Consider the following 8,980-nt stretch of genomic DNA (forward strand, 5'->3'; position numbering starts at 1 on the left):
CCTTGAACAGGTATACCTTATTTTACCTCTCCATGTTATCTTTGTTAAGTTTCAGAACATGATAAATGATACTGGGTCAAAATATATGTCTGTGTTTACGTTAAGTAGTTATTCAAATTGGTTGAGACAAGGACGTTCTAATAGCAAGGTTTGAGTGTTCTAGCTGAAACACATGCTCTTCAAACTTGGTATTTCATTTCTTTTTTACGTTTTAACCTTCTGTTGGATATGTAGACATTGTATGGAAGCCAGAATTAGACAGGCAGTCAGTACAGATAGGTAAAATCGAGTCAGATCAGATCAAGGAGGCCAATTTTGAGTGAGTCCGGGAAGTTGGAGACTGTCCCCTAAGGAATTGAAATGTTAATTCCTTCAGAGCCTCTCCTCCACCCTTATCAAGAACCTGCCCCTGCTCCAACCTGCTGCCAAGGAGCTTTAAGGTTATTAATGTGTCCTTGGCTGCTCCATCCTGCCCTTCCCTTCAGCCCACCTGTTTCCCACCTTTTGGCCATCCCACAGAGCATTTCTTAGTCCTAGTTACATATCTAGTAGCTTATGTAGGAAGGAGAAAGATAAGGGGAAGAGAGCGGGAGAACAAAGGAAGCCCAGGACACATAAAAAGGGCAGATCCCTCACTTCTTGGGAATCCAGGATACCAGATATGGCCCCCTTCTCCCTCCCAGGAGAAGTCTATGTTACCCATTTTTAAATAAACCCCGCTTTATAGGCTTCCCTGGGCTGCTTGTCTAATGTTCAAACTTCAACATGTGAGGGAGCAGAACTCGTCACCGGTAACCAGAGGTATCGGTATCACAATGTGTTTCAATTTGAAAAATTTTGAGACTGATGAAGTTGAATTCCTTCTTAACATTCATAATGTCGATGGAGGTGCATTCTACTGTGAAATGACTCTTCCTCTTTTCCCACTTCGCTTGGTCTTTTTGTTTTGAAGGCCTCCTTATTTAGCGTGGATGGATATTAGTCCACTTTCTGGTGCATATATCATATACATTTTTAAATATCTTCCTCCACTTTCTTGTTTTGTCCTGTGTATTCGTCAGGATTTTCCAGAGAAACAGAATAACATAATACATTACAAATACAGAAAAAAACTTATTATTGAAATTGGCTGTCATTATCATTTAGGCTGAGATGTTCCACAACCTGCTGTCCGCAGACTAGAGGCTCAGGAAAGCTGATGCTGTCCTTCTAATCCCAACTCAAAGGCAGGAGAACCAGGAGAGCCAAAGATGAAACTGCTGGTCTGAGTCCAGAGGCCCGAGAAGGCACCTCTGTCTCAAGGCAGAGGAAAATGCATGTCTAAATTCAAGCAAAGAGAGTAAAGCCACCCTTCCTCCTCATTTTGTTCTATTCAAGCCTTGAAGGATTAGCTGAGGGCCCCCCACTGTGATAAAGATTGTACTTACTCAATCCCCAGACACAAATACTAATGTCTTCCAGAGAAGACATTATACTCACAGATGCAGCCAGAAATAATGGTTTACATAGCTGGGTATTGCTTAGTCCAGTTAAGTAGATGCATAAAATTAATCTTCACACCAGATTTCTATTTTGTAACTCTTCATCTCAACATATATCAGTATAACATTATTTTCTAGTAACTTTTTTTAACCTTGAAGTCTACTTTGTCTAAAATTAGTAGAGGTACAAAAGTTTCCTTTTGGTTATTGCTTACGTAATGCCAGATTCATGGGACCCCAATAGACCTCCAGGAGCCGAATCCGATGCAATCACACAAGAGTCTTTATTGCAAGTTCCAAAGCAGCAGTCCCGAGGCGTGAGTCCTGGCCCTTAGTTCAGTGAGGATTGATAGGTTTTGGGGGGATACTCTATGTGTCACAACATCACACAGCAAATCATTTCACACCGCAGGAAAATCAAACAACAATTCTTAACATTGATTAGCACATTCACTGGTGGGAACAAGTTGGGTAAGGGTGATTGGTTAGTTCAAGAGGGGAATACATTTGAACTGACTGGATTAAGCCTAGAGGGGTGTACCTGCTAAACTACATGGTTTGGAAACTACTGGGAGGGTTGCTTGGTATTTCAGGTATTTTCCCTGTCTCACGCTGATTGGTGGTTGCTAGGGGGTTGCTATGGGTCCTCACCTAGTGTAACTGAGTCAGGGACACCTGGCGCTGCAGATCTCTCCTGTTAAACAATTCAGCAGGGTGAGTATGTGCCTAGGAGCATTCTGTGGGTTTTTCCAAGACAAGGGTCATGCCCTCTCCCTCTGGACAGGCCTTGAGGTAGAAGCTGGTTTCTCAAAAATGGAGTCACATCAGTTTCTCACTTACAGCTAATTTCTCATTGGTTATTTTTATTTTCAAAATTTCTTTGCCTTTATAATTATTATTCTTCACTTATGAACCACATATTTTGAAGTGTGCATGTTTTTGTTTTTTTTTTTTATTTGTGTGGCTTGTTTTTTGATGTTGTTGTTATTGTTGTTTTGGCACCACTAAAACACGGTTTTATTTATTTATTTTTTAAAGCAAAATTATCCAATCTTTATTAGATAATAAACATGTCATGTTTTTGCTATCTTCATCATAACCATTTAGTAAAATTGCATCAAATTGAAAAATTCTAGAATTTACCAAGCTTTACCTCTTATGATTTAGCATTAAACTCCAATCTCCAGATAATAAGATCTATAACAGTCACAAGCCTTTAGGGAAGAGGAACTGAAGATTTGATAGATAATGAAATTCAACAACTCAATTACCACAAAATTTTTAACGACTGATTCATTTTTCTGAAACCATAATGGGGATGATATTTTCCATATCTACATTTCCTGTGATACCTGTACACAATGGAATATTACTCAGCCGTAAATAAGAATGAAATTATGCACTTTCTAGTAAATGAATGGAACTGGAGAATATCAAGCAAAGTGAAATAAGCCAGTCCCCCAAAAAACAAAGGCCAAATGTTGTCTCTGATATGTCCACAAAGGAGGTTGGGGAGGGAAAGAATTGAATTAGGGGGAAGGGAAAAGAACAGGGAGGGGAATAAGGAGAACGAAGTAGAATTAATCAGACATAACTCTCCTATCCTTATATTTGTTCTGCTTCATTTTTAATCTGAGAATTTAGAGTACAAGAATTACGGGTCTACTGGTAAATAGTGGGATTGCTGGTATAGATTACCATTTGTTCTAGAAAATTGTTTTAAACTATTTCCTTTTAAAGACATGACAGCTATTGTTCTAAAAGCAGCTTCATTTTCCTTCACTTTTGAAGAGAATTTCCAGTGGTACAGTGCTCTAGAAGGAGTCTTTAAAAAAAAAAAAAAAAAAAAAAAACCTCTCATGGTCTCAGAGCAATCACATTGGGAGGTCTTTGTATCCAAGACTGAAGATACTATGCTTGTTCTGTCCAAAAGTTGGACTCAGCTTTTCAATACCCTGCCTTTTCCAACTTTTAAGTTCAATAACATCTTAGAGGATAACAGACTTGCTAACAGACTTGAGTGTCAGGAGCTTTGAACTCTCTAGCCCCTGACAGCAAGACACTGCTTCTGGGAATCTTCCCATGTGATGAAGGTGCTGAGAGAAACACCCATTCTCAGGTGGCCGGCCATTGTCAGTGGGGTAGATCCCATGTCTGACATGGAAATTTGGGGGTTCGATGGATTCTTCCCCCGCTGGGGGCAGAAGAAATATGGGCGCACTCAATTACCTTGAAATGCCAGCTGCCGGGACACGGAAGATATTGTACAAGCAGAAAAGCCCCAATTATTCTGTCCCTGCTCAACCTCGCTTTTGTTTACCTCAAAGAACCTTCCTCATAATAAATCCTCTTGATGTTTTTGCTTATGTAATAAAACATGCAGAGTTTTGCTGTTTGTTAGAGACCAGACCCCACCAGGGCTGGTTCACCCATCGAGTCCTGCTTCTCCTTTATAATTGAGTCTTTGTCTTTATTTCTTATAATTTCTAATTTTCTTAATCCACCCTTGGCCTGCGTTCAGAGAACTGTTCAATCTCAGTGCAGGTTGCCGTGATACTTGGGTGTGAGGCTTCTTAAACTTTCACCTTAGTTATACTAGCCCCAAAGGGCTGCCAGGAATTGTAGGGGCACATCTTTCTAGCTCTGCTAGGGTCTGGTTCAGTCTCTGCAGATACACCAGGAAGGAAAGAAGCTGTTGATCCTCACATCACTCCTGAAAGTTTCCTTCTCTCTGGAATTTTATTCCCTCCAGTTCTTCTTGTTGTCTGTGGCTTTCTGATAATTTATGGTGTGATTTTTTTTTAAAAATTAATCCAGTTTTTCTCCTTGTTCTAGGGGAAATGTTGGCTTGCTGATAACTAACCACCTCACTAGAAATACTAATGTCTCACCCAAACTCTTCTATGTTGAAAGCTCACATTACTATGATGGAAGTATCAATGCAAATGTCTATGTTTTTAAGAAGAAATATTTCCATGGGGGGAAAGAAGCTATGCTCTGTTCTCTAAACACTGTCTCCACTACTCCGGGTCTCTGGGATATATCCCCTATCAAAGCCAGTGTCATTAACACTCTTATATTTGATCAAAGTGTAAGATCCAGAGAGTTGAAGTAGCTCGACTTGACTCAAAAATGTGGAAAGAGGAAAATGTTATCTGATTAAAGACCCTATATTATTCATCCTTTGTGGGTTAATATTTATTAACTTCATCAATTTTTAAGTGCATGTTATACATAATGTTTGGCTGTTGCAAATTGCAGAAGAAGATGATTGTCCAGTACACACTCTCACTGTTAAACTAGATAGAATGTCTACTTATTTCCAATACTATTTGTAAAGGCAAATTTGTGTTCCTCAGGGAGAGGATCAGCTACACAGATGGATTAGATATCTTTATACGAAAAATGATATAAGAAGTTGGTGATGACATGGGCAAACAATGTAAGTAAAATTAAAACTGCAAATAGTTTAAGAGTTGCACAAGAAAATAGAATTAGACATATATGATATTTCTTAGGAGAATAAGACTAGGGAAAAAGAAAAAGAACCACAGGGCTTTCATATTACCATGGATTTGGTTAAATCATCAGGCATATCTGAAGATGGAGCCAAGTGCAATCGAAGAATATATCAGTAATAGTCAAGAGAGAATGCATATATTGCCAAAGGAAATAGATGTTCTAAAACAAAATGTGATTATAATTGTCCTTAGGAAATAAGGAAAGAGTAAAATACACCTGTGGATGAAAAAATGCATTTAATCACAAATTGATGAAAGAAAATGGAAAACACACAAATAGCTAAATATTAAAAGATTAAAGAAAGCAAATTCATTAAATAATTTTTAAAATCCTATTGAAGAAACTGGATTGGGGATAGGTATCAACAACAGGTTTGTGATCTCTAAAAAACTAAAGAAAGAAAATATAATTCAATAAATTTAATAAGATACTTTGGTAAAGTAATTTACCTGCAAAAGAGGAAACTGGTCCTGCATAACAGAAATTTTGTTCACTAAACAGTGCGATAGGTAACATAGATGCTTTACTATATTTAAAGGACTTTTTAAAAATGAAATGCACCACTTCGAAGGGAGGCATAATTGGGTGTATATTTTCTGAAAAGCACTGTGGTAGTACATATCAAAAGACTTTAAAATATTCATTACTTTTGCCCCAATACTTTCACTCCCAGAAATTTATTCATTGTTGAAAAAGTATGGCAAATATACGCAAAATTATATTTGTTACAGTTTTGCTGAGAAAATGAGATGTTGAATAAGTAAGTCCTAGTTTCCACCAGCAAGAAACTGGTTTTAAAATTATGGTATTCATGCTGGGTGCTCGTGCGCAGAACTATAATCCCAGCCACCTGAGAGCCTGTGATAGGAGATTTGCAAGTTCAAGCCAAGCCTGGGAAATTTAGTAAGACCATGTTTGAAAATAAAATAAAAGTAACTAGGGGTATAACTCAATGGTAGAATGCTTGCCCACCATGTGCAAGTCCCTGGATTCAATCCCTAGCACCAAAAATAAATAAATAAAATCATGGTTATTCAATAGCATGTATTAAAATTAGAACAGATTATAAATATTTATTTATTAATATTACATTATATAAACTATGAATATGAGATGTATAATGCCATTGTGCAATATAGCATAAAATGTGTAACAATATAGAAAAGGTGTTTCATTTACAAAAAAAAAATTCTCTCATACAAATATACATATATATACATATGAATGTACAGAGTTATATGAATATCTGAATGGTTATAATCTGGAATGATTTATATAAAAATGTTATCAATATTTAAATATGAATGCTCTCTTACCCTGTATTTATTTATTTTAATATAATAGGAATGGGTTGGTTTTATGTCAAGAAAATCCCCTTTTTAAATAAGAAAATACATTAAATATTAGTTTAGTATTAGTTTTCTAGAGATGCCATAGAAAAACATCTCAGACTTTGTCCTTAACCAGAGAAATGTATTTTCTCACTACTCTGGAGGCTGGAAGTCCAAGATAAGGAGTGGCAGGTTTGGTTTCCTCAGAGACTCTACAAGATGGCCTTTTCTTGTGGCCTCTTTACATGGTTGATTGTCTGCATGTCTCTCTGTCTGTCCTAAAGCTCCTCTTCTCAAAAGTACAGGAGTTAGTTGAGATTAAAGCATTTCTTAAGGGAGTCACTTTAAATTACCACTTTAAAAGTCCTATCTCCATAGACAGTAGCATTCTAAGGTATCAGTGGTTAGACCTTAATTTTATAAATATTGGAGAAACAGTTCAACCCATAACAACTATCCTGGATATAAACATTGCTCTGATTATTCTGGATTTTATAAGCTTTAAATAATAATCATAAATATTACTTCTTATTATGTTATATTAAAACATAAATTACTCTGAATCTATACTCAATTTAATATAAATCAAGAAAATTTATTTAGGGACTATATTTTGTTACTTATTATTTGACATTAATGCAAAATTAAGTAACTAGGGGTATAACTAGTTACTTAATTTTGCATTAATTAAGCAATTAGGTAAAAGATTTTAAAATACTATTATTAAAACTTTCCATTTCATCTTAAGATTCAAGGATGCAAATATTTCCTTTTGGATCTTCCCACTACTTACATTTTCATCATTTTTAATATATACACTCAATTGCCATTTGTCACTGTCACTGTTATTTTTAATAATACAGTAATAAGTCATGCAAATATTACACTTTGAAAAAGGATACAGAATTTAAAACTTCTGTGCATAAGTTTTCTTTGTCTTAGTGTTTTAAGCTTTCATTCATATATATGAACCCTGTTTTTCGTGCCTTAGTACCAAGTTCTCATTTCCATTAACTGGTCAGTTTGAAGATTGTCATGCTAACTGAACATTGTGGCACACAGAATTCTACAAGTCAGGTCTAAGATCATGGACTTTTAAAAATATTAAACATTTTTACCTCAAGGAAGGGAGCCCTGGAGGAGTACAGATCAGCTGCATGCCTCTTGTGTCCTAATCCTAAACCCTAGTAAACTTATCAAAAATCTTGTGATTGACAAACAGTGTTTTTCACAAACAATAGACGGTGCATTCTGACTCGCGCCAAACTTGCTGTTCTGAGTCCGCCTGTGCTGGTTGCGATCTCCAAACTGGACTCGGGTAGACATGGGTGGGCACCCCCTCCTGACCTCTGGTGCCGCAGCCCTCACAATCAACTATGGCCCAGAACTTAGGGGGACACTTGCCCACCGGGGCTCCGGGGCATGGCGCTGAGCTGCTTTTGGGGACCTGCACTGTGGTCTCTGCCGCCGGCGAATCCATGCTCATTGTGGAAGGCAGGACAGCATCCTGGCTGAGGGCCTCCATTTCAGGATTCCCTGGTTCCAGTACCCCATTATTTACGGCATGCAGGGCAGAACCCGAAAAATCTCCTCCCCAAAAGGTTCCAAAGACCTGCAGATGGCGAACATCTGCCTGTGCCTGCTGTCTGGACCCAATGCGCAAGAGCTCCCGGTATGTACCAGCGCCAAGGGCTAAACTGTGACCAACAAGTATTGCCATCCATTGTCAATGGTGCTCAGGAGAGTGGTGGCCAAGTTCAGGGTGTCACAGCTGATGCCCCAGCGGGCCAAGGATTTCAGCCTCGTCCTGGATGATGCAGCCATCAAGGAGCTGAGCTTAGCTCTGAGCTTTAGCCAGGAGTGTGCACCTGCTGTAGGAGCCAAAAAAGTGGCTTATCAGGAGGCCCAGCTTACCTAGTTTTTGGTGGAAAAAGTGAAACAGAAACAATGGAAGAAGATCCTGCAGGCTGAGGGTGAGGCGGAGGCTGCCAAGAAGCCTGGCTACATCAAGTGTCTCAAGATAAGGGCAACACAGAAGGTCTCCTAGGTGATCACCACTTCCCAAACAAAACAGTATCTACCTCACGGCCTGTAACCTTTGTGCTGAACCTACACGATGAAAATTTTACCCAGGGAAGCGGCAGTCTCATCAAGGGTAAGAAATGAGACCCATGAGCAGAACTCCACCTCCAGGCAGGAAAGAGATGTGTTTCTCCTCCAGGTTTTGAGGAATCGCTAGGGGTCCAGTACACCCCAACCTGTGCCAGTCCCCTCTCCGTGCATACTTTTGAGCCCTTTTGGATTAAGGAAGACTGAAGGTGAACCCTTTTAGGGGAATGCCATTTCTCCTCCCTGTGTTGGCCAGGGGAGTTGGAAAAGCAAGCGAGGAGATAACCACCATACTAGGAATTCTCAATAATTTTTTTATTATTTAAGACAAAAAAAAAAAAAAGAAAAGAAAAAGAAAAAGAAGGTACATTTTGAAAACAGGATGGGTCTTAGGTAAAGGGAACTTACAGGCTAACCTACAATCTTTTTGATTTCTGCAGTGTATCAAACACAAGACCATTCAACATACTCTGGAGAGAAATTATATAAACCTATATGGGATAAGCAAAGCACGGCTACTTTCGTACTTGGGTATGA

General features: G+C 38.4%; 1 pseudogene; it reads left to right on the forward strand.

Moving 5' to 3' along the window:
- The first annotated feature begins 1,699 nt into the window (after nt 1–1,699).
- Nucleotides 1,700–8,500, forward strand: LOC114090594 (prohibitin-2 pseudogene; annotated as a pseudogene).
- Nucleotides 8,501–8,980: the final 480 nt, after the last annotated feature.

This window comes from Marmota flaviventris, chromosome 15 (genome assembly GCF_047511675.1).
Source record: "Marmota flaviventris isolate mMarFla1 chromosome 15, mMarFla1.hap1, whole genome shotgun sequence".
NCBI classification, from domain to species: domain Eukaryota; kingdom Metazoa; phylum Chordata; class Mammalia; order Rodentia; family Sciuridae; genus Marmota; species Marmota flaviventris.